This window comes from Herpailurus yagouaroundi, unplaced genomic scaffold (assembly GCF_014898765.1).
Source record: "Herpailurus yagouaroundi ecotype Mexico unplaced genomic scaffold, PumYag 100, whole genome shotgun sequence".
Taxonomy (NCBI): Eukaryota; Metazoa; Chordata; class Mammalia; order Carnivora; family Felidae; genus Herpailurus; species Herpailurus yagouaroundi.
Genome location: NW_024412391.1, coordinates 322,252 through 347,395, shown reverse-complemented (window position 1 = coordinate 347,395; position 25,144 = coordinate 322,252). Strand labels below are relative to the sequence as shown.

The 25,144-nt window shown below is 47.0% G+C and overlaps 4 non-coding genes across 4 annotated transcripts; all 4 read left to right on the top strand.

Annotated features, from left to right (window-relative positions):
* Positions 1-6,223: 6,223 nt before the first annotated feature.
* On the top strand, positions 6,224-6,295 carry TRNAC-GCA (transfer RNA cysteine (anticodon GCA)). Its single transcript has one exon. It is a non-coding gene; the product is annotated as a tRNA-Cys (tRNA).
* A 5,970-nt stretch (positions 6,296-12,265) lies between these two features.
* TRNAC-GCA (transfer RNA cysteine (anticodon GCA)) lies at positions 12,266-12,337 on the top strand. Its single transcript has one exon. It is a non-coding gene; the product is annotated as a tRNA-Cys (tRNA).
* A 945-nt stretch (positions 12,338-13,282) lies between these two features.
* On the top strand, positions 13,283-13,354 carry TRNAC-GCA (transfer RNA cysteine (anticodon GCA)). Its single transcript has one exon. It is a non-coding gene; the product is annotated as a tRNA-Cys (tRNA).
* Positions 13,355-19,790: 6,436 nt separating this feature from the next.
* TRNAC-GCA (transfer RNA cysteine (anticodon GCA)) lies at positions 19,791-19,862 on the top strand. Its single transcript has one exon. It is a non-coding gene; the product is annotated as a tRNA-Cys (tRNA).
* The last annotated feature ends 5,282 nt before the right edge of the window (positions 19,863-25,144 follow it).

Genomic DNA, 25,144 nt, shown 5'->3' with positions numbered 1-25,144 from the left:
GCGAGGCTGGGTTAGTTGGATAACCATGTGGAAAAAGGCATAGATTCTCACCCCTTACACCAAAATCAGTTCCTGGTAGACCGTACCTCTGAATGTAAACAATGAAACAATATGCTTCTAGAAGAAACCCTAAAAGAATATCTTTGTGGTCTGGTGCAAATGTAAACATTTACTAAAGAGAACACAGAAAGCCCTAAACATAAAGGGAAAGATTGATAAATCAGACCATTATAGTTAAGGATTCAGCTCATCAAAGGACATCTTTAAGAAAGCGGAAGGTCAAAGAGAAGAGATTTGAAATGCATGTAATTAACAAAGGACTTGTATCCAAATATAAAAACAATGCCCACGCATCAGTGAGAAAACAGACAGAGGACCCCGTAGGACAATGGGAGTGGAGTAGGCATTTCACATAAATTGGTCAATGGCCAATAAATTGGTACATATAACCCCTTTGGAAAATTGTATGTCATTAACTACTGAAACGGAACAGTTGCATTCCGATGACCCAGCAATTGTGCTCCTAACAGAAGCGCATACGTGAGCTCATCAAAGACAGGTACAGGAATTTTCATAGCTGCTTCTTCCTAATAGCCCCAAGCTGGCAACAGCTTTTCAACAGCATAGATAAATAACGAATATTCATATAGCAGAATGCCATACGGCAACGGAAGGAGAAAAACCCTTCTTACGCACAATAGTATGGCTGGATATCACAAACAGTAAAGGGAGAAAGATAGGCACATAATCTAACTTTTTATTTAGAAAAATCTCAAAGCTATAGGAAAGTTATAAAAATAATACAATGAAAAATTTTTTTAAAAATTTAAGTTTATTTATTTTGGAGAGAGTGGGAGACAGAACGCACGAGTGAGGGAGGGACAGAGAGAGAGAGAGAGGGAGGGAGGGAGGGAGGGAGGGAGGGAGAGAATCCCAAGCAGGCTCTGCACTGTCAGCACAGAGCCCGATGCGGGGTTCGGATGCATGAACCGCAAGATCCTGACCCTCATGAGCCAAAATCAAGAGTCAGATGCTTCACCGACTGAGCCACCCAGGCACCACGATAATGAAAATGTTAATACTCTGCCTGGGTCACCAATCGTTAACATTTTGCCACCTTTGCTCTCGTGCCCACGCTCTCTTTCTTTCTGTGTATGCGTGAGAGGTTTTTCTGATTCATTAGAAAGTTCATCAAAGACATCCTGGCACCCTTAAATATTTCAACATGGATTTTCTGAGAAGAAAGGCAGTCTGCATAATCACAACACCCTCAGGAGGCTTATCAACGATGTGATCCAACAATTTATTATGCAATCCATAGTCTAGATTTCTCAATTGTCCCAATAAAGTCACTGATAGTTGTCTTTTATTTCCAACATAAGGTCCAGTCAAGTTTCATGCACTGCATGTGGTTGTCACGTGGTTTTAGATTGCTTTAACCCAGAATAGTTCTCCACTCTTCTATTTTCTTTCAGGTAATGGACAGTTTTGAAGCGTCCAAGCTGGGTGATGGACAGAACCGTCCCGGAGGTCAACACACATAGGACAGCATGGCTGGATCTCACCAATGTAACACTGGGGGCAAGAGTATGTGAAGTTCACAGGCCAAAAATGTGTTAAAAAGTTAGAATCGTGGGTTACTTTCGGAGAGAAGGATTTATCTGATTGTTTCCTCATCAATTTAAAGTTCAGTATTTTGATAAAATGACTACATAGGTGATATTGAGTCCTTCTCAGGTTTGATGTTATATTATATTTATATTTATTATTTTTTTTAAGTTTTATTTATTTTTGAGAGACAGAGAAAGACAGAGCAGGAGCAGGTGGCGGGCAGAGAGAGAGGGAGACACAGAATCTGAAGCAGGCTCCAGGCTCTGAGCCGTCAGCACAGAGCCCGACGCAGGGCTCGAACCCATGAATGTGGAGATTATGACCTGAGCTAAAGTCGGATGCTTAACCGACTGAGCCACCCAGGCGCCCCCTATTATATTTATATTTATATTTATATTTATATTTATATTTATATTTATATTTATATTTATATTATGTTTATGTTATATATGTTTATCTTATGTCCATGCATGACCTCAAGGGTGATGTCACTTTACTCCACTATTGATGAGGTTGAATTTGATTATTCAGTTAAAACGATGGTGGACAGATTTTTCTATATCCTGCTCCCCAACAATTTTCACCTTGCATGCTTAGCAACCATTCGTGATTCTGACTTAACTCGGTTGTTACCCTGATGGTTATAAAATGGTGATTTTATATTTCTTTTTTTTTTTTTTTAACTTTGAAAAAATAAAGGTTTATTACTTACAGGATCTGGAAATTACACAGCACACCTGGGGCCACACAGCAATGTGGGGGTGGTGGGGGGAGACCGGAGAGGGAGGGAGAGAGAGAGAGAATGAGAGCATGAGAGAATGAGAGAATGATTTTATATTTCTATCAGTCCTCTTACTTGTATTAGTTGGCTTCTTTTGGTAAAAAGCTGTTTCTCTTTCCCCATCTAAAATGTAAAAAACGGTATTAACGTGGATTCATGGATTCTTTAATAATGAGCTATAACATAGTCCTATCTTCATCTCTTTTGATTCTCAAATTGTCCCCACTTGAGCTAACGCCGAGCCTCTTCAAGCTAGCCCTACGTTCTGTCCACACGTACTCACCAGTTTTTGAGTGCTCTCTCACCTTCCGGAACAACATGCTACATAGTTCACCTCTTAGGTTTCCTGCCCAGCCCTGGAATCAGCCATTTCTCCCAGGGTTCCTGGTTCCCTTTGAGGGTGTTTAATAACCACGATACAAGCATTAGGAGTGCTCATTGGAACTGAGTCGTTGTTTCTAGCCCCTCTGAGAGGGCAGCGTTAGGAAATGTGTGTGCACGTGTGTGTGTGCATCAGTGTGCGTATTCACACTGCTGCTTACAATCCCAATCCCTCTCTATGGTTCTTCCTTGCCTTCCTCCATTCCATAGTAATGTCCCCTGTCCCCCACAATTAGACCTCTGGTTCCTCCAAATATCAATATATTTACTCATTTGCTCAAAAATAGGTTTTGTAACTTGTACCCAAACAAGTGCAGTTCAACGTCTCACGTGGTTCAATGTCTCTTTTTTCCCTCCCCCTTAGAATATATAGCACTGAGAATATTTTCTTCTTTGGGGCCATGTGACCGATATGCTACACCATTAGGGTTTGGGGTTTTGTTTACATTTGTCTTTAGATTTATCTCCTCATACTTGTTGCAGGTTTGTTTTTTTTTTTTTTGAAATGTAAAACAGTAAAGTAATTCAAAAGCTGAGGCAATACGAACACGTACACTCAGGGAAGAGCTACTCCTATATTACTCCTGGCATCTCACTTCCATCCACCTCTGAATACTGTTCTATTTCTCAGACTCTGGATGCAGAGTTGCAACAGGTGTATTCATTTTTTGTCACTCAGAAAGATGAACGCTGACGATCTGTGCATGTTTGTACGTTTCATACATGAATGAAAAAGTTAAAAAAAAATAAACCCACTGAGACGTGCCGGTCAGTACTCAATCGGAGCAGCGGAATCACCGCAAGTATTTTTGAAGAAGGGAATTGTTATGGAAAGAAGACCTTGCACAATTCTGTGATGAGCCGGTAGAAGGAACGGTCCAGGAGAGGGAGTTGGAGGACCAAAGAACAGTCACTTTGGAGCCTTCCTAAGGCGTGGCAAGGTGGAAACAGAGATGAAGGGGAATCTGGGAAGCGGAGCACATCCAGACACCGGGACGGCGCCAGGAAGGGGCTGGGGAAAACCTGGTGGAAAATTACCACTTCTGTAGGTCCTCAGGCAAGTGTCTAGTGAAGGCCCTGGGGCTGCTGGTGATGCATGGGGCTGGCAGTTGGGAAGGAAACCTGGACACAACAGGGGAGAGCCCAGGCAAGTTGGGATCTGCTGATATCTGGTGTCTGTATGTCACAACGACTTTCAGACAGTCACAGCTGCCGCTTCACTTCCACCTCCCAAATACCACTCAATACTTCTTCTTTCGGCCAACTCTACCTTGAGCCTATACCAGGAAATGATGCTGGGAGAGTGGTTCCAGCGATATCAAGCGCATGTCAAGGTGTGCGATATTTCTAGTCATTGCAGAAATGCAAACCCAAGCCACAGTGCGATGAAAACCGTCTACCATAGTTGCACGCCCGTTAGAACAGCCAACCTCAGGACGGCTGACCACACCAAGCGTCGACAAGGATGCGGAGCGCAGCTTGTCGGGACGCGAACGCTCTTGGCCAGAATGTAAAATGCCGCAACCATTTTGATCCAGTCATCCCACTGGCAGGTATTTACCCGACAGAAATGAAAGTACGTAGCCAAAGATTCATACGTGACTGTTCACAGAAGCGTGGTCATAGCCAAACACTGGAAAGAACACAGATGACCAGACCAGGGGAAAACATTTCCGCTGAGCGAAAGAAGCGAGACGAGAAAGAGCACACAAAGTGTAATGCCATTTTGGTAACGTGCTAGAAAACGCGAAGTGTGCAAGCAGGGAGGGGCAGAGAGAGAGAGGGAGAGAGAATCCCAAGAGGGTCCACACTGTCGGAAACAGAGCCCGACTCAGGGCTCGAACTCACAAACGGAGAGATCATGACCTGAGCAGAAATCAAGAGTCGGACGCTTAAGGGACTGAGTCCCCCAGGCGCCCCTTTGTTACTATTTTAAATAACATCTTTTCAAATGTTTTATTTCTAATTCTTCATTACGGGTGTATAGAAGTAGATTTGGTTTTAAATAATTTCATTTTTTATCTCGAAGTTTATTAGCTTGGTAATTCAGATCGCTTGTAGCTTATTTTCTACGAAGATAATCAGAGTATCCATGAATAAATGAATAATGGGTGTTTTGTTTCTTCCATTCCATTCCTCCCCCCACCCCACCCCACCCCCTTTTTTTTTCGTCGTATTACACCATCTCTGGTTTTAGGTACAATCCTTGCCTTGTTTCCAGTTCTCAAGAGAAGGCTTTCAACATCGCACCATCGAGTATCATGATTTGTGGAGGGTAAGGGCCATCACGTGGCCGTGAACTGCCCATCTCTGCCAATAGAGGAGAGTCCAAACTCAGGGGAAGGAGGTGGTGGTCAAGTTTGAAGGAACGGACACCAAAACACCAACAGCGTTTGGCTGGTGGCGCCTCAGAAAATCTGTTTGCTACAGACTTAGACGGCGTTGTCAATTTCGCTATCTTTCCCTCCAGCCGTCGCGTTTATTGCTTACTAACTTCTATGCTTAATGTTGTGGCCACTGTCGAAAGATGCAGAGACATTGCTTTTTTATTTTTTCCCCAACAAGGAGGGCTCACTACCTGTGAAATAAACATAAGTCCCTGAAATAGATTGTAGGGACAAGGGAGGGGTTTTCCAAAGCAAGTCCCTGTGCGCTCTGAGCACTGGTCTCCCTCATGCAGACACGACAGGCTCTTTCACTGCCTCTCGTGTCCCTTTGGGCGGGTGTCTTTTCTCTACACTTGGGGGCATCAATGGCCTTTTGATCTCGGTGGTGTGCTGGCCAGGGGCCAGGTTCACTTCCTAGGGCTGCAGTGCTGTGCCTCAGGGCAGGAGTTTCTCCCGCAAGAGGCATCTCTGGTCCTGGGTCTCGGCCACAGTCTCTGCTGCTCCAGCTGGGCTGACCTTCTGGTGTGAGGGCCCCTGGGACCATTGGGGCAGCTTCTGGGGCCCCAGGCTGGGGGTTGTGACCTCTCTGGCTAAGTAATTCCAGTAACTCGTCTGGGTTCAGTCAGGACCCTGCCAAAAGCCGGGAGGTAGCCATGGAAGGAGGACAGAGCAGAGAGATGGGCGACAAAGCCTGGGATCCATCGGCCGTGTGGGGGGATAAGGGTGAGAAGGGAGGGTGCAGAGGGCGCGTCGCAAGTCATGGAGCTTGCTGAGGACAGCAAGGAAGTCACAAGCGGTCCAGCTCTTAGCAATGCGTTCTCAAGCAGTGCCTTCAAAGTGGTGCTGAGAAATTACAACTGCAAGATTGTGAGCAAAGAAGTTTCTGGGAGCCAGAGTTAGGGGGCATCTATGTGGAAGAGCAGGGCCAAAAGGTGCTCATTTCCTGAAGGGAAACTTTCCATATTTCCAGAACTTTCTAAAAATTAATGGGCATTCCAGTGCACAGAGGAGGTGGGTGTTGCAACACAGGTGAAAAGGTATTCATTAGGCACCTAAGAAACCAGGGGGTATAGCTCAGGGGTAGAGCATTTGACTGCAGATCAAGAGGTCCCCGGTTCAAATCCGGGTGCCCCCTGACTCAAGTTTTAGTACCTACACCGAATGACACCCTCAGGGTGGCGCTTGTTTGGTAGATTGAGGGGTGTGGTCCTTTGGGAAAGCCTTGACCTGTGCAAGTCCCAGAACCAGAAACGTGGTCCAATCCATGACCGTGTTGTGTTGTGAAGGTGATATGTGGACCCGAAGCTGTGTCTGAGCAGGAGAATTACTGGGGAAAGTGGTTACACACACACACACACACACACACACACACACTCACTCACTCTCCAGGCCCCCAGTCCAGAGATTCTGATTTACTGGGGCCCCGAGGAACTTCATTTCTCAATAGCACGCTCCTTTGTTTTCATCCACCCACATCACAGAAACACCAGACGATTCTCCTGGGCTGCCGCATTTAGCAACTGCTGTTCTGGAGCATTCTAAGTGCCTTTCTAGGCTGACATGAGCGGCTCTGGATGTCTCGGTCATGAAGTGGGGCGAGGAGATGTTGCAGGTCTGCTGGGTGGAAGGAAGCTGGGGCCGGGGAAGAACAAGGCGGGCAGGAATGCATCCAGCCCGCAGTGGAGCTGTTCTCGTGGGCTGACGGAAAGCAAACAGGTGCTTTGGAACCTGCTCGAACAAGTGGGGGCACGAGCGAAGGCAGGGGTCTCCTTGCAGATCAAGGGGTCTCTCGTTCAAGCCTCCCTTCCGTGTTCTACTGATGGAAGGACTGCCTTTCCGCCTCTGGGTCCTGCGGAGCTGAGTCTTCCTACAAGGAGAGGAGGGAGCCCAGACGGTTTAGATCTTTGCCAGCTGCAGGGGAACTTCTGCAGGGCTGATTCGGGCCCCCTGTTAACACTTACCCCTCAAGCCTTGCAGACGTCACCCATCCTGTGAGTAGTCCCACTCCGGCCACACATGACCACCTCCACTGTGGGGGGGAGAATGGAGCTTTGACTCCTCTCGTGTGTACCCCATCCCTACTGAGCACCAGGGCTGTGGACCGCAGCGGACCCCCAGGACTCCTGTCGCTCCGCCCCGGGGCTGCCTCTGCAGGATGTGCACAGAGCACAGGATGCACCAAGGGGCTGCGGGCCACGCCAGTCCGGAGACCCTGTGCCCCCCGGGGGCTACTTCCCTGCCCCCTGCCATCACACAGGGACCCCGGTCGCCTGCCTTGCACGGGGACACTGGCAATGCCCTATGGGACATCTGCTTTCCATCTGAGCAGCAGAGACAGGCAGGGCCCACGGGGATGAGTAAGCTGCAACATGTTTTCTCAGGAAGATGTCCAAGGTGACCTGGTCTAGGGAGTTCTTTAATGCTGGCCGCTGGCATTTTGGAGGGAGGCTGGGAAGGCAGTGGTTCTGTTCTAATTAGTGCTCAGTTGTGCTCTGTGCCGGCATCCAGATGGCGGACCAGTTGTCCCTGGAGGGCGTTGGTGTTTCAGGTCAATATACCCGCATCCTGATCACAAGGCACGACGGTGCTTCTAGCCAATGCATTCCTGCAAGCGGTGTCCAACTTCAATGTGTCAGCTTACTGCTCTGTTTTATTCCACTTGACATTCTTATTCGGGAGGTCAGGAGAGCAAAAATCTGAAGCCCGTCCTGCATAATCCCTGCCAGGTGATGGCCGCCGCCCCCCCCCGCCCCGCCCAGAACAAGGGAACAGTAGTAGTCAATAATAATACAAGCGTAGGTGCAATCTGCTCGCTCGCATAAAATATTAGCCTACGAGACAAATACTACCATGTTGTAAGGGGCGAGGCGGTTTCTTTGCATGTTTTGAAGAGGGTGGAAGGAAGCTGCTGCCTCCTCCAGGAAGCCTCCTAGGCTTTTGCGGAGCTGCGGGCAGGGGCAATCTGGGAGGAAGAGCATAAGCAGAGGTAGGCCATGAAGTGCCTCCAGAGGTGACCTAAGTGCCCCCATAGGGAGTGGGTTGGGGGAACCCCGAGGGGAGCAGAGGCCAGAGACTGAAGGCCTTTATATTCAGGGCTCAGAATTTGGGTTCAGTCCACCAAAAACCCTTCATCCTTTCTCAGGCTTCCAGACTTTTCTTTGTCCCCTTTGCTCCCTGCGTCAACGTTCATCTCTCGCTGAGGTCAGGTCACTGTGCTCTTGTGGAAAAGACACTGCATGGCGCCCCAGACCACTCTGCCCTTTCTCCTCTGGAGGGGCCCTGGCTGGTATTATTTAATCAACTTGATTTCCTGGGAGCTCAGGGCGTAAACGTGTCTTTTCGAGGTAAGCCGGGAGTCTCTGGGAAGCTGCGTTGATCAGGACTTTATAATGAGATATGGTTTGAGATGAGGGCCCAGGAGTGGGGCCAGGAGGGAGTTTGGCATGAGGAGTTCATCTGTCTGAGGCCAAAGAGGGCTTTGTCAAGGGTCCAACCTGTGTGGTTTTTATTTGTGGACTTTACAGACTCAGGACTTAGCAGGTGCAAATGAATGAGAAGTTCAGAACCGTCTGTGTGGATGCTAAGCAAGGCTGCCTAAGGGGCACTTGGGTTTGAAGTGGACCTCTTGGTGCCCCACCAGGCCCCTGGTCTTGCCCCCTGACCCCAGTGCCCAGGCCTGGACTTCAGCGGGCCCTCCTCAGTCCTGACATCCCCGTCGGCCAGGAGGGAGTGGGGACGGAGAAGCTAGAATTCCTTTCTCCGAGTTCCTTTTGGCTTCTCTGGTATCTGGGAAGTTACTGTCATTTGGGAGTAAGCTTACCCTCTGAGAATCTGGAGGGCGGTCCCTCTGCAGCAGGCATCCAGGACAAGAGGTGGTTTGTGCGTGTGCGCTGACGGGGACTTAGGAAGTGAGTCAAGATGGTAGCAGAATGTTTAGGACTAGGTATGACCCCTGGGAACTGTGACCTGATGCAGTGGTTGGCCAGAAACACTGAAAAGGGGAAAGGCACAGTGACTGCTTGTGTTTTTCCGTATCAGTGGGACCAAGACGGGCCCTGTAGAGGGGACTGTGCTGAATGTCAGGCAGAAGTTACGAGGCTCTTGCCCTGCTCGGGGAAAGTCTCCCAGAGGCAACCAGCCCCCTTCACTCTATCAGCAGTGTCGCCACAGACTCCTGACTGTCTTGATGTGGGAAGGGGGAGCCCCAATTAGTGAGTGTGAACAGTCCTATAATTGGTAATATCTTTGGTGGTGAAGTAATTTCCTTTTTATTTTTTAATTGTCGTTTTTTGGTGGGTTGGGGGCGCCTGGGTGGCTCAGTCGGTTGAGTGTCTGACTCTTGATTTTGGTTCAGGTCGTGATCTCAAGGCTTGCGGGTTTGGGTCCCTCATTGGGCTCTGTGGTGACAGAGCTCTCTCTCTTTCTGTCTCTGCTTGGGATTCTCTCTCTTTCTCTCTCTGCTCCTCCCCCACTTGTTTGTATGCTAGCACATGAGTTCTCTCTCTCTCTCTCTTTCAAAACAAATAAATAAACCTTAAAAAATTGTGGTTTGGGGGTAAAAAATCAAACACTGCAGAGAGATAAGGCCTTACCATGGTGGTTGTGCTGAGACCCTGCCCGGGAGGCCCCATCTGAGCAACCAGCCAGCCTCCACTCCTGGGTTACAAAGAGTGGAGCCTCTCGGGCTTCATCAGAGGCAGGGGGCTTGTGGTAAGAACAGAATGGGAGACGTGCACTTCCATGGGGATCCAGGAGTAGTCAGACAACAGGCCTGCGGAGTCTGGGATGGTTTTTGACATCATTAAGAAAGCCTTAGGACTCAGGCCTAAGACACCGTTTCTCCAAGGAGATCTACCTGATATCACTCCTGACCGAACATCTATACAACCTCATTCACAGTTTCTGTTCACCAATTATTTCAACATGCTTATAGACTTTATGGTCAATTTGTGTTTGTCTGTTGGACTTTCTCCTCTGCATTCACTTCCTCTTCCCTTCTCTGTGTCTGTTGTGTTAAGCATCTTGAAGAGAGATAATCCGATTGGTTATTATCCCTGTGTGGGCAGAACCACAGGTCACTGGGTTCCCTGTTTATTGGCCAGGAGTGGAGAAAAGCTAAGCTGAATAAGATCCTGAGAGAGACACGAAAAATATATTCCATCTGTGAAACAGGAAGAGGATGCTCTATAAAAAAGAATCAGTTACAGAACGAGAAAAGGCTCTTAGAAATCAAAAGAAAAAGTTCAATAGTTTGAAAAATAACGTTGAGGTGGTTTCCAAGTAAAACAAACAAAAAGATAAAAGAATAGATAATAATAGAGATTAAAAGTAAAAAAGTTAGAAGTTGACACCAGGGGGTGCAAAAACCAACCAGTAAAAGTTCCAGAAAGAGAAAATGATGGAGGGAACATTATACAAGAAAATTGCCCATGATGAAAGGGCATGGGTTTCCATTAGAAAAGACCCTCCAAGCCCCTAGAACAATGATCCTCACCAGATACATTATGGTGTAATTATAGGACACCAGGACTACATGGAAGCTCTTAAAAGTTCAAAGAGTGAAACAATAGGTGATACACAAAGGAAAGGGAATTATGATGTATTTAATTTTTCAGTAGCAATACTAGATGCTAGAACACCATAGGAAAAATCCTTCATGATATGAGGGACTATGACTTGTCCATCCAGACTGCTAATCAAGTCTGTGGGTAGAATTACAGACATTTGCAGACATGCGAGTTCTTTAAAAATTTACCTACCCTGATTTTGTGGTAGTTGGAGGAGGTCCTCTGCCAAGCTAAGTGAGTAAATTAAGAAACATTCAAGACTCAGAATCCAGGAAAGCAGGACTCCCAAACGGAGAGAGAGGTGGAAAGAATGTTCTCGTGAGTGTGTAGCAGGCTTTCCAGGGCAACCAGAAGGATCAGGAAGATCGATGGCTACCTCTGATAGCTTTTATAAGTGGAAAATTGTTTTGAAAGGCACTTTTTGGCATGATTAAAGCTTGTGGAAAATCTTAGAAATTCAAAGAAAACTAAGCAGTTGAAACATAAGGCTATCACTAACTTCAGGAAAAACAAAAAGTTCCACCAGAATTCTTAGTTCTACTTAGCACTATGAACACTATTAACTGATAACAATGAAAATATTAAACATAGAAACATAGAAAATTATTTAACCAAAAGTCAAGATATAATAGAAAACTGAGAAGGGAAGAAGGCATATAAGTTCTCATCCTCATCATAAAAGTAAAACAGTTGATGTCCAGACTTGGTTAAGTTAGATATTACATATTATCAGATATTTATATTATTTGAAATCGTGGTGGCAAATATACTAAAAGAAATAGACAAAAGTGTGGAGAATGATTGCCTCTGGGTAGCAGGAGGGAGATACAGAGGATTGAGGTTTTTGTGATAAGCTTGAAAAACAGTATTTGACTTTTAAAAATGACTGCACAAGATACTTCAATAAAAACAAAAAATATATATTAAAAACTTCCATGTCCTGTGGGTGGAGGTGTAGTTCAGGATAGAGCCTTTCGCTCTTGCTCAAGAGTTCCCCGGCTGGAATCCAGAGGCCCTGTGTAGTCCTCATGTCTCCCTGTCTCCATGATGCTTCTAGGACAATTCCCTGATCCAGGTCAGGGACTGGAAATTTCACTAATTTCCGCAGCTGCTCCCACCACCACCCTCCAAGGTTAATGAATAGATGCACACACTGGAAAGACATCTTCAGCTATAAGTAATGCATCTGTCTCCAAAGAGGTTAGGCAGGATCTCTTCAAGTTGTCGTTTTGTGGTGTAGAACAAGAGAAAAACAGACAAGCCAATCCTAAAGGTCCTTCTAGTAGTTAAAGTCAATGCTCCTTCCTGCTGCTGCTGTCACCACAGACTGAAGAAAATGGGGAGATGCAGGCATAGGAAGAGGTAAGGCTGGGGCCTCTGAGGACTGGAGGGGGACCTCTCTGGGATGAGTTTGCGAAGGGATAAATTGCTGGTTTTATCAGCTCTCTAGAGACAAGTAGAAACTCCCAATGTGTTATAGGAGTAATGGGTGTGACTATGAACATGAAAGGTGCTTATTAGACACCTATACCAAGCAAGGGGGTATAGCTCAGGGGTAGAGCATTTGACTGCAGATCAAGAGGTCCCTGGTTCAAATCCAGGTGCCCCCTGCTCTATTGGTTTTCCTATTCGCAGCTGTTGCCAATATTCTGATTTCCTTTCATCCATGCTAATTATGATCCTTCCTAAAATTGGAAGCCATCGCACAATGGCCATCTGGGTGGATTGCCCACGCTAATACCCTGGGTATCCCTCCTCTTCTTGGCATCTCGCCTCCCCCCCCCCCACCTTCTATATACATCTCATTTCTTCAACTCTTAAAGGGTCATCAAAGAGAGGGCAGGGACTCATGCAGAATTCTGCTTGGCTTTTCCAAGGCAGACCAGAGTAGATACAGCAGACTTCCGGGGAACAGACCCTAGATGGTAACCTTAAATTATCACTCTCAGCGCTCCTTCCCACCTAAACCAGTTTGGCACAGTGGACCTGTGGTGAGACCTACAGAGACGAATCATAGCATCCGGGTTCTCTCCAGGTAGGATGGGCATTTCCTCCGGGGACCTGGTTTTTCTCACAGCAAAGCTCACTCACACCCTTGTTTCAACCTTGTGGGTCTACTAATGTCTGGCTTAGCTACTCAAACAAGGGAGACAGGAATTTTGCAGTGTTGCTGCTGTAAATCCCAACTAACAGAGCTCTGCAACACTGGATTAGAGTCCATTTCTGTCTTCAGTGAAGGGAGAAAGGCGAGGGGCTGGGAGCCCCGATAGATGGGTAGTTTTGGAGACAGCTGGCCAGCTCTTGGGCTAAAGCAAAAAAGAAATGGGTTGGGAGTTTGGGAGTTCCTCAGGCGGCTTCCCTCCTTTTTTCCTCTCTAATGACCCCTCCAGGGACTGAGGCTTGGAAAGCTGCAGAGCTGAGGGAGGATGTCTTACCGTAAACCAGGTCTGGCAACTTCCAGAAAGTCAGTCCTGGAGGGGGGCCGTGACTTCATTTTGCAGAGCTGAGTGTTACCAAACGGCTGAAAGGTGTTAATTATGTAGCATCTATAGTGTGGGGGTATAGCTCAGGGGTAGAGCATTTGACTGCAGATCAAGAGGTCCCTGGTTCAAATCCAGGTGCCCCCTTATTTATGTGCAAGTTTGGGTAGTCCTTCCCTGCCCCCCCCCCCCAGCCCACTTACCATCCTGAGCTGCCAGTTAAGAAGAAAGGTACCAGGAGGTTGTGCACAAACTGTCCAGTTACACTCATGGACTCATTGAACGTCAACTGGTGGGATGTGTGGGAGGACAAGTTGTTTCTTGCATACATGTAGCAGCAACAGGGAGGCCTCAGGAGCTCCCGTGGGATGTCTGGTTTGATCCTGAGAGTGGCTGCGGTGAGGTAGGGGTGTCGCCCCGGATAAGTTGCTTCACTGTTTTATGTCTCAGATTTTCCATCTATAAAATGGGGGATAATAATAGTACCACCTCATAGGGTTTGTGTGTGTGTGTGTGTGTGTGTGTGTGTGTGAGAGAGAGAGAGAGAGAGAATTTAAAGCAGTTATGCTTTAAGGTCAATGATAGCGAGTCTTTTTATTATTTTTTAAATGTTTATTTATTTTTGACACACAGAGAGAGAGAGACAGAGAGAGACAGAGAGAGACAGAGTGTGAGTGGGGGAGGGGAAGAGAGAGAGCGAGACACAGAATCCAAAGCAGGCTCCGGGCTCCGAGTCAGCAGCACAGAGCCCGGCAGGGCTCGAACCTACCAACGGCGAGATCACGACCTGAGTCGAAGTTGGACGCTTAACCGACGCAGCCACCCAGGCGCCCAAGTCTTTTTATTATTGGACTATTTTGGAGAATGTCTGCTAAAGGAAATAACTTTGGTCTTAGTGGATGTTGAAACCTCAGGACCAACGTCCTCTGGAGAAGTTATAAAACCAGGCCACCAGTGGCTAGGGAGGTCCTTGTGTCTCCGTTCCCTGTGGCCGAGATGCTGTGACTGGTATCAGCAGATTCCCGACGAGGAAGGAGTTCATGGGGCTTCTCATGCTACTTGAATTTCTTTCTGAAGAATTGTTCCCACAAAGCCCAATTTACGGAGGAAAGCCCCTGAATCTCTGTTGAGCGCAGACGGTTTGAACCAACAGGCCATTTCTGTGGACTCCCGGGCCAGTGAGAGACAAAGAGCACCCTCGGCAGCTTCCTTCAAGCATGAAGGGAACAGAAGTGCGTTGAATGGCAGCGTGGTTGCCGCCTGAACTTGCTTGTTCCCCTTGAATCCAAGTGGCCAGGGAGGCGGGGCTCTGCAGTTTTGATGGAGAGAAAGGGTAATCTCTTGGCACCTGGTGAAAACCAAGGAAGCAAAGTCGACTCTCTCCTCGCTGCGTCCTGAGTCCTGAGTTGCCAAGGGCTGTGGGGTCGGCAGGAACAGTCCCTGGAGGGGCCTGGTGCGTTTGGGGAGAGACACCAGGTCGGGGAGCCTGCAGGGCTCAGTGGGTCCTGCTCTGGGTCTTGGCTTCACACAGCTGCGGTTCAAGGCCATGCTCCCTCTGCTGAGCCTTACACACACCCAGTCAACCCATACCACACGTCCGGTGATCCCCTTGGCCTGACTTTTTCTCTTTTTGCTGATTTTTTCTCCCATTTCCAAGGCCAAGTGATCGACTGGCTCCTTGAGGCCTTCCGAGTCCAGTAGCGTGTGGGAATAAAGGCTGGCGTCTCAGACAGACCCCCTGCCCCCCTGGGAGACCCGTGAGAGTGGGAGAAAAAGCCCCCTGGTGCTGACAGTGCTGTGGGCTCCTGAGTGGCGCAAGGGACTCAGAGCTGGAACGTGCTTTGGTCCAGAAGGTTCCTGGCCAGCACTCAGCCACTTACCGAGGGTGGGGGATCTTGATGTTTAACAACAGTCCTGTGAATAAAATCGCGAGTAGCGGGCATGGAAATGTGACCCAGAGACCTCTCTGTCCGCTGTCTGGTGTACTAGAGACAGAAGCCCAAGCGGGCTCCGCGCTGTTAGCCCAGAGCCCGACGCGGGGCCCGAACTCACGGACCGTGAGGTCATGACCTGAGCCGAAACCAAGAATTGGACGAGGCTGAGCCACCCAGGCACCCACGGGAGAGGGCGTAGGATAGCTGAAGAGAGGGGTCTCTGAGGTATGGAGGGAAACCAGGGAGCTGTGGTCTAGCGGCTTCGATTCTGTCTGTTAAGCAGAGGCAGCGTCTTGCGCTGGAGTCTGGGGACGTAAGCGGGGGAGGGAAGCCTATCCCCGCTGAGTCCGCAATCTGAACAAAGGAGGTGGAGAGTCTGCCGCGGGGAGAGCTTTTTATCAGAGCTGTGATCGCGTTCCGCGCCTCTGTGAAGTCAACCTTTGGCGGACACTGAGAAAATTGCTGTCCGCTAAATACACTTGTCCCCACCCGGGTCGGCACAAGAAAAGTGCTAGTGATTTCCTTCTCTAGCTCCCTGGTTTTTATTCCGTGCAAATGCCAACCCAAGGAGTCTTAGGTCACTCTCAGTAGTAGCTGAGGTTGCTTGGTGCCTTGTGTAGATCCTGGTCCCAGTGTCTGTCAGCCACACGCTGACCGTCTTTTGAGTGATCCCATCTGCAAAAGAAATCTGTTAGCTCCATGGACTACTAGTGAGGAATTTTTTTTTTTTTTTTTTTTTTTTTTTTTACCAGTTCTGTTCCAGGATGCAAGGATCTCGTCTCTCAACTCCCAGGGTCTCTTCCTATAGTTGCCAAAAGAAGACGATAAAGGAGAGAAAAAGAACCTAGAACTTGCAGGACAAAGAAGATATTTATTTATTTATTTATTTATTTTATTTAGAGACAGAGACAGCACAAGTGGGGAAGGAGCAGAGAGAGAGGGAGACATAATCCCAAGCAGGCCCCGGGCTCACAGCACAGAGCCCGAAACGGGGCTTGAACCCACGAAGCCGTGAGATCATGACCTGAGCCAAAACCAAGAGTGGGACGCTTAACCGACTGAGCCACCCAGGCGCCCCAGAAGATAGACAATTTAAGCCAAAATATGATCAGTATTAACGTTAAATATAAATGTATAAAATGCCACAGGAAAACCACAAAGAATGTAACTGGATTAAAAAAAAAAAACTATAGGCTGTTCACAAGAGATAGACAGAAAACATAAGGATATAAATACATTGAAAATAAATTGACAGAAAAAGATGTAACTATGACGACTATATATTGTGTTGCCATGTTAATATCAGACGAAATCATTTCTGAGGCAAAAATCATTACCAGGGATAAAAACAGTCATTTTGGATTGATAAAAAGTTCAATTCACCAGTTAGGTACAACAATGCTAAATTTGATGCACCTAACAACAAGGCCTCAAAACAAAAAAATTTAAGCAAAAATGAACAGATTAAAAAGGAGAAATGGACAACCTTCTGATCGTGTGAGAGATCTTTAAAACCCTCTTTTATGAATTGCTAGGACAAGTGGGTATAAAATCAGAAAGATATGTGGGGCACCTGGGTGGCTCAGTTGGTTAAGCATCCTATGTCAGCTCAGGTCATGATCTCACGGCTCACGAGTTCAAGCCCTGCATCTGGCTCTGTGCTGATGGCTCGCGGCCTGGAGCCTGCTTCAGATTCTATGTCTCCCTCTCTGCCCCTCCCCTGCTCACACTCTGTCTCTCTCTCTCTCTCTCAAAAATAAATAAACATTAAGAAAAAAAGAAAGATATGAAAGATTTGAACAACGTGATTAACAGACATGACCTAATTAACACATAAAGAACTTTCTACTCAAGGATTATAGAATGTGCATTTTTCCCCCCAGTCACTCATGAAACATTCACAAAAATTGACCATATTCTGAGCACAAAGCAACTCTCAACAAATTCCAAAGTATTTAAATCACAAAGAGTATGTATTCTGACCAAAGTAAAGTTAAAATCCAATAACAACAAAGAATAAGAAAACCCAACAAATAGAAAATCCCCACCTTGGAAATTTTCTAATTTTCTAATACTTCTCAATAATCCAGGGGTCAAAACGGAAATTGCAATTGAATTAGAAGTTAGAAAATAGGTGAACTATGTGATGATGAAAATACTAGATATTGAAACTTGTCAGTCGTAACCATAGCAGGCATGTACGGGGCAATTTAAAGCCTTCCTGTGTCCACAGCATTATGAAGAGAAAAGGTGAAAATTAGCTAACTCTGCATCTACCCCCCAAAAGGTATAAAGGGACAGTATATAAATCCAAAGGAAAAGTAAAGGAGTAATAAAGGTTAATTAATGAAAACATAAATTGATTAAGTAGAAAACAAATATACAAGAGATAGAACCAATAGAGCAAATGTCGTTCTTCGAAACAAATAATAAACATGATAACCCAGACGAGACTGACAAAGGAAAAAGAGAAAACACTAATAATCTGTATAAGAGATATTTGAAAGGATACATTATTACAATTTCCAAAGACATTAAAAAGATCATAAGATTAAGAAAAAAGATCATAAGCCTATCTTATGAGTGGCTTTGTGCCAATAAAGTATAATATTTAGATGGCATGGAAAAGTTTCAAGAAAAATATAGCTGACACAAATAGAGTTAGTGAGGTTAGCAGGACTGAGCTGGGTCCGTGGAAAAATACAAGATTTTAGCTGATACACGTGGTATGGCATACCAACTTCCTACACAGCGAGTGATAAAGCTATTCACTCTCACTCTCCTGTCTTCCAACAAGGTCATTTCCTTCACCCAAACTTCCGCTCTTGCATGGTCCCTCCAAACTTCCTTGTAAATACGTGATATACATGTATCCATATAACTGATGAAGGGTCACAGTGGACAAACACGAATGAATCTCAGAAACATGAGGTTGGGTGCAAAAGCCAGACTCAAAAGAATAACCCAAGAATGGGCAAACTGATCCATGGCCATAGAGTGGTGGTTATCCTTGGGGAGAGGGAGCGATTGGGAAGGGGGTCCAAGGGAACGAACCCCAAGGGGTTTTAGAAATCTTCTGTATCTTGATTTGGGTGGTGGTTACCTGGGTGTATGTCTGTGTAAAAATTCACTGGGCTGTACGTTTCAGATCTGTGTGTTTCACGTAGATGATACTTCACTAGAAAGTAAATAAAAACAAGTTAATTACATCTTTCATTCCTAGAACGTCTTATTTGATTAGCTTTTCAAATGTATGCGAGCGTTTCTCGATCTTTTGCTCCTCAATTTAGTTTTCATTTCTCCCTCTTAAGATACCCTTTGATTTGTGCAAATAATCTCAGAGGGGGGGGCGCCTGGGTGGCGCAGTCGGTTGGGCAGCCGACTTCAGCCAGGTCACGATCTCGCGGTCCGGGAGTTCGAGCCCCGCGTCAGGCTCTGGGCTGATGGCTCAGAACCTGGAGCCTGTTTCCGATTCTGTGTCTCCCTCTCTCTCTGCCCCTCCCCCGTTCATGCTCTGTCTCTCTCTGTCCCAAAAATAAATAAACGTTGAAAAAAAAAATTAAAAAATAAATAATCTCAGAGGTGGAGTCTTTGCAGGTCAAGTTGCAATGTTTACTATCTCTGGTGACTCTCATGAATGTTGGCTAGTTCCCTAGGATGTTTTAAATTTTGTTCTGCAGAGTGACATAGGGCTTTCTACGTGCCAGTCCTGGTTCAAGTACTGTACGTGGATTGACTCATCTAATCAACGTGCCAAGGCATCAAGTCCATGCTATTATCATTTTACAGCTCACGCAGAGGAGGGCGTAAAGAAGGGGAGTGGCCGGCCGAGGGTCTCCAAGCTGGGGCAGGACTTGGACCCAGGCTTATCTGCCCTCAGAGTCTGTGCCGTTGGCTTCTCTGCCACGCTGCTTCTTTCACACTTAGATTTGTTAAAACCTACTCGGGGGCTCTTGGAGGCTTGTTTCCTGCTGCATCGCTTCGGGGAGGATTTTCATTGGCCTAGGAGCCCGTGGCCCCGTGCACACCGAGTCCACCTTGAATTAAAACAACTGCGTGTCACTTTCCCCACCGGCTGAGGAGGGCACACTCAGGGCCCAAGGCACATCAGCCAGCCAGGGGCTCAGGGTTGCCCTGCCTCTTGTCTTGAATCACTCGCTCCTTTAAGAGCTCACCCCGATCTCGGCTCAGGTTGTGATCTCATGGTTCATCAAGCCCCGTGTCAGGCTCCTCGCTGACAGCTTGGGATTCTCTCTCTCTCTCCCTCTCTCTCTGCCCCTCTCCTGCTAGTGCTGGCGCGCTCTCTCTCTCAAAACAAATAAATAAACTTAAAAAAAAAAGAAAAAGAAATCGGTGTAGAAGTAAGAGTTTCTACAGCCTTCCAGCCAGGAGAGGAGATCTCCAGGGCTCCAAGGGAAAGGCTGGTGGGTACGAGGGGCACATGCCAATAGTAGGGGGAGATGGTCGGTTTGTTCATGCTTTGGGGGATTCCTAACTCCACTCGGCCACTTACTTCTTTTTTTTTTTTTTTTAATGTTTATTTATTTTTGACGGAGAGAGCGGTCTGTTCCGGCTGCTCATCACTTTACGGGGAGTCTGGGTGTGGCTGTCCAGATGAAGAATATTAATTAAGCCGGGCCACAACAGAAGGGGGTATAGCTCAGGGGTAGAGCATTTGACTGCAGATCAAGAGGTCCCCAGTTCAAATCTGGGTGCCCCCTTATTTATTCCTAGTTCATATTGGTGCTGCATTTTTTTTTTTAAACTTCCTCTTCCTTATTAGATGTTAACGGAAAGTTGTTTTTCTTCCCTGGAACCAGCAAACTCGTGAAGCTTCATACCAAAGTTGGGGGTTCTTACCTCAAAATAGAAGTGGGAATCACTGAGGAGTCTATAAAAGTGCCGTTTTCCAGGCCTCACCCCAGAGCAATGAAATCAGAGTATCAGGGGTGGAGCCCAGTTAGGGTGAGAGCTCCTCAGAGTTGAGAACCAGCCTTCGTTAGCTTCCAGGAAGCCTTCTTAGACCCAGGCTGCCTCATCCCCGCCCTGTGTGCCCAGCACCTTGTGTTCTGGACCTCCTCCCATTCAGCCCTAAGTATACATCATCGGAAGGCGACGTTGACGGTGTCTTCCAGAGATGTTAACTGTCTCTGCCTCAGTTTCCTCAGTCCTCCCCCTTTTTAATCTGGGCAATCTCTGTGCACGGGAGGGGGGAGTGGTCTTCTCTTTCCAAGCCAAAGCACCAGGATCTGTGGCTCAGACAGCAGGCTCCTCCTGGGGCCGAGAGAATTTGTAGAGGATGAATTCTCTACCTGTCCAAGTGCACGGTTAGCTTGAGGAACCATTAAAGCCAATGGTATGTCCTCCTCAAGCCTTCAAAGTAAACTTCTGCATGAGGGACCAGTGAATTATGTATCACCCGTCTCAAAACTGAAGAATGTTATGGCTTTCTGTGGTCTGGAGGACAAGCCGCTGAGCATTTTGGTAGACAATCCCAGAATTCGCCGTGAGTCCCAAGATCCCCGCATGGAATTCGGAAATCTGTCATGATTTCTATGATCCCTTACACCAATCATCTTTTTTTTTTTAATATATATATATATATTTTTTTTTAATATATATTTTTTGATGTTTGTTTACTTCTGAGAGAGAGAGGGGCAGAGTGCGAGTGGGGAGGGGCAGAGAGAGAGACACACACGCAGAATCCGAAGCAGGCTCCTGGCTCCGAGCTGTCAGCACAGAGCCCGACGTGGGGCTCGAACTCACAGCCTGTGAGATCATGCCCTGAGCTGAAGTCAGACGCTTAACCGACTGAGCCACCCAGGGGCCCCACACCAATCATCTTCGACGACCTTTCTCCCGACTCCCTAAAAGACACTTCACGATCCTCTAGGCCTGTATCAACAGCAAAACTCTATGCTTTAGATGGGCTAAAAACAGGTTCTCACGATAAATTAGTTGACAGCAAGAAAGCCTCAATCTGTTTACACCGGACGGCAGGAAAATGCGGCAGAGAAACGGCCACTGAGGACAACGCGGTCAGACTTTGTCTAACTTGACAAGCCGGCAAAAAGCTCTCTGACACCCCGGGTCGCGAATTTTCTTTGTCTTCCGTTATCAGCACACAACATAAGTGCCTGAAAAAAAAGACAAAACCTCTTTTTATCTTCAGTGATGTGCTTCAGAGTTTCTCTTTCATTAAAGCTCTTTCCTTTTTGTTGGCGAGAGACTCGAATTTCTTAATTAGTACTTTTTCCCCCCTGTTTCATAAACACTTGGAACTTTGGCTGAGGGCCTGGGGGCTTATCGCTTTCCTGTCCCTGCCCTCCCACGAGACCTCCTGATCTTGAAGATGACCTCTCTGGGGGCGCCTGGGGTCACAATCTCAGGGTTCGTGCTTTGAAACACCCCCCCCTCAGAGCTTCAGATGCTGTCTCCTTTTCTCTCTGCCTTTCCCCGTTCACTCTCCCTCTCTCTCAAAAAATAAATAAACGTTAAAAAAAAAATAGAAAGAAAATGGCCCCTCTGAGGACAGCCTCCATCTGTCACCCCATTACGACTTCTGGTCCTGCGGTCCCATCGTCCTAGTCTGGTGGCTCAGTGGGGCCCTTTCTTCCTCCTCGCCCTCTCCCCATGAGACTCCCCCTCCCTTTTCAGGGTTCCTTGCACCTCCGCCTTCAACCCCCCAACTGGAGGGAGCGCCTTCTGCCCCGCATTGCCCTTCTGGGTCCCCTTCTTGGGATGCCCCAAGCTTAGTGGAGGATTTTAGAACCAGGCTGACACTTGTATTTGCTTTGGCTCCCTCGGCCTTCAGCCTCAGTAATGTCAACGCCACATAACGATCCTTCCAGGGCTCGGGCTTAGCTCTAATGTGTTCACAGAGTCCACCCCACTGCGGTGGCAGAGAGGCCTGGGTGAGGCAGAGCGCCAGTATCCCCACCCCTACCCAGTGTCCTTTGTAGCCTCCTTCTTGTCGCGTGGCTTCACAGAAGAAAAACTACACATCCCAGCCTCCCTTGGAGGTAAGGGAGGCCAAGTAACATGCTGGAGGCCCTTAAAGGGCCAGTGCAGTCCCAAGCGCAGAGCAAGAGGACGGGGCTCCCTGGTGCCGGGGCTCAGTAGGTCCATAGCAGGCAGAGAGGCCTTCCATTTCCTCCTCCCCTCCTAGGGGCCCACAGAATTGGGCAGAAGCCACACCTGCCTCTCCTTGTCCCTCCGGAGGGCTCCCTAGTGCCCCTGATGGAGCCATCTCCCTCTTAAGGGAAAGAGGCCTACATACAAGGCCCTGTGTACGGTCCCCATCACTGGCTGGGGCCTATCCCTTCCTCCGCTGTCTTGCTCCAAGTGTGAATATAAAACATTTTTTTTTTATGTTTATTTTAGAGACAGAGCACAAGCCGGGGAGGGGCAGAGAGAGCCGGAGACAGAATCTGAAGCAGGCTGCAGGCTCCGAGCTGTCAGCGCAGAGCCGGACGTGGGCCCCGAACGCACGAACCATGAGATCATGACCTGAGCCAAAGTCAGACACCTAACCAACCGAGCCACCCAGGCACCCCTCTCCAAGTGTGAATATCAAAACCTTTCTCTCCCTTTGGAAATGTCATCGTCACCCTTCGACTCTATTGCGAGTCTCAGATGACCTGGGAGGTGACCTCCTACACGGTTTCTATGCCCTTCGAGCGTGCCCTCCCTGTACCCTGGGCACCAGAGCCTGAAGTCTGAGAGGCCACTCCGGAGGCTGAGAGGTCGGGGCGGGAAGGCAGGCGTGGAAGAGCGTGGCGTGTGGCTGAGAGGCGGGCAGATGCCGGGGGTCTCAAGAAGGCAGCGGGCTGGCCCTTTGCCTTCAGAGCAACCAAGGACATCTTGGATCCTAGCTGGGTGGACAGTGGACAACCCGTGTGTGAAACCAGAGTGACGGCACCGGAGGGGAGGGGAGGGGGCCGGAGACCGGCAGAAACAAGAAATGCCTGCACAACCGCAGCAGAGGTGGTGGGTGAAGGACAAACCAGGAGGGGCCCAGGGAAGAGGGAGGAGTCAGGATGAGTGCAGCTGCAGAGCTGGGGGAAGGAAGGAACGTCTGCAGTGCTTTCCCTCGGTTACTTGTAACCACTCAGTCAGTACCTGGAAGGTGGGACTGTGCCGACATGGGGTTATTACACGCGTAAATTGGAAAATTGAAGAATCCCTCACCCACTCGTTGGCAATAGCTCTTTGGTTTATCTCCTTCCAGAGGAGATTATATGTTATATATATATATGTTATATATAATATATACATTTTAGGGGTGCCTGGGTGGCTCAGTCTGTCGAGCATCCGACTGCAGCTCAGGTCCTGATCTCCCGGTTTGTGGGTTCGAGCCCCACGTCGGGCCCTGTGCTGAGAGCTCAGAGCCTGGAGCCTGCTTCGGATTCTGTGTCTCCCTCTCTCTGCCCACCACCCGCTGACACTCTCTCTCTCAAAAATAAATAAAAAACAGTTTAAAAATTAAAAAAATACATATGCATTATATGTATATAACATAAAATATTAATGTCCAATACATAATAAAATATATATAACAAATGTATATAACAAATATATATATAACAAAGTATATATAACAAATGTATATAACATAAAATATTTAAAATAGGAAAATTTATATTTAAACATATTAAATATATATTAACTATACATTATGTATTTTATATATAAAAATTTAATATTTAAATTTTAATATTTATATTAAATTTAATATTTATTTTATAAATATTTATATTAAATTCAATATTTATTTTATAAATATTTATATTTATATTTTCTATTTATAAAAATATTTATATTTTATATTATATTTAGTATTTAAAATTTAATATTTAAATATAAAAATTTAAATACCTTTGTACGTATGTGTAATCTTTCTTAGCATCTAATGATATGTATATATAGTATCTTTTTAAAATTTTTAATGTTTTATTTATTTATGAGACAGAGACAGAGCATGAGCAGGGGAGGGGCAGAGAGAGAGGGAGACACAGAATCCAAAGCAGGATCCAGGCTCTGAGCTGTCGCAGAGCCCGACACGGGGCTCGAACTCACAAACCACAAGATCATGACCTGAGCCGAACTCTTAACTGACTGAGCCACCCAGGCGCCCCTATACAGTATCTTTTTAAAAGCCCAAAGGATCTCGCATCATATGCTGCCTATTTTGCTTTTTGGCCTTCATGATCTTGTTTATGAGTCCTCGCATAGATAGCGCTCTGGGCTTATTTCATCATTTTCTGTCGCATCACAGCCCATCCTGTGACACCATGTTTGTAACCTAATCCCCGTCAATGGATATTTAGGTGGTTTCCAGTTTATTGCTAATACAAAAAAAGGAAATGCTGCGATGAATCTCCAGATACGTGTGCCTTTGTGTACTCATGGGACTATTAGAGGAAGAAATCCCTAGGAGCGGGAGTCTCCTAGCGTATAATCTTTCCTAAGTAACTTTTTTTTTTTTTAAAGGCCACATGCTCGATATGGAAAGCTTGAAAGATAAATAAAAGCACAGAAAAAAAAAGAAAAAGCTGAGATCATGTGTAATTTTATGCAGACACACTGTTTTGCAACCTGCCTTTCCATTTGGCAAATTCTCGTGGATGTTCTTCCGTGTAATTAAATAACCTTCGGCCGTGGGCTCTGAACCTTCTCTCGGCCCAGGGGAAGGCGCTGTCACCTGGTCACAGGTATGTCACCGTCCCAGTGTGCCTGACATGCAGTGGATGGGGAACAGTGGGAGGGAGTTTCCTGCATGATTTTAAGGGTCTGCCCACCTGTAAGGGTCAACGAGGCTACTGGGCGCCCACAGCCAGGTGCACACAGAAGAGATACACGAAGAGGACGGGCTGGTTTCCTGCGGGAGGGAGGCCAGAGCTGAGAGGAGCAGAGTTGGCTAGGACAGTCCAACCAGCAAAACTGAACCCCGGTGTATTGACACAGGTACAAGGTGTTAATAATACATCACCATGCCAGTTAA